Here is an 817-nt window from a genome sequence, read left to right as displayed (position 1 = left end):
CCTGCCCACCCACCGATCAGCTGAGAGGCGGGAGAAAAGGAGCTCTTTGCAGCTTGCCTGCTGCTTCGATTGCGGCCAGCAGAACAAGCTGGAGAGACGGCGAAGAGGGCAAGTGGCTGAGAGGCTATGGGGCTGGGCAGGGGGCAATGGGGAGTCACATGAGGTGCCCCTGGGGTGCCCCTCCAGGCAGTGGGGCCCCCAGACAACTGTCTCCCCTTGCCCTATCATTGTTACGTGCCTGATGGGTCAGGTGACACAAGGGAACAGTCAGATTCCTTTAACTGGCAGCTGTCATGTTTCTTTTCTCCACAGTGTTCAGATGTTGCCCTGGTTCAGGGCATTGTGGGGGAAAACATTATCACCACAATCTCCCCCCCCCCCACAAACCCCCACACTACCATGGTTTGATGCAATGTCTGGGGCATTTTGGGAGAAGCTCTGAGGCTCTTCCTTAAACTTTAAAAAGAGTATTAAAAGAAAGGGAAAACAATCCTATCATTCTGCTGCTCTATAAGCTACGTTTCCACCCAGTCCTTTGCTGCAAAAATGTATTTTGGCCAGAATGGACTTATGGTCCCTTTAATTCATTTGGGTCCCATAGGCATGTATTTTGTGACCAAATGAAAATTGATCCAAATGGTAACAATTGGGTTCAGTGTTCCATTTCATCTGAAACAAATGCACATCCCTAATGTAATAAGAGACTTAACCTTTGCAGACAGAATTTTTGAGTTACCTAACATTAGTAATATTTGTGTGGAATTAAGGCTGGAGTTTGAAGACAACATCAGCTGTGGAATGTGCTCTACAAAGCAGC

This window comes from Hemicordylus capensis, chromosome 1 (genome assembly GCF_027244095.1).
Source record: "Hemicordylus capensis ecotype Gifberg chromosome 1, rHemCap1.1.pri, whole genome shotgun sequence".
Classification (NCBI taxonomy): Eukaryota; Metazoa; Chordata; class Lepidosauria; order Squamata; family Cordylidae; genus Hemicordylus; species Hemicordylus capensis.
The sequence above is the reverse complement of the archived record's forward strand: the minus strand, read 5'-3'. Positions refer to the sequence as shown.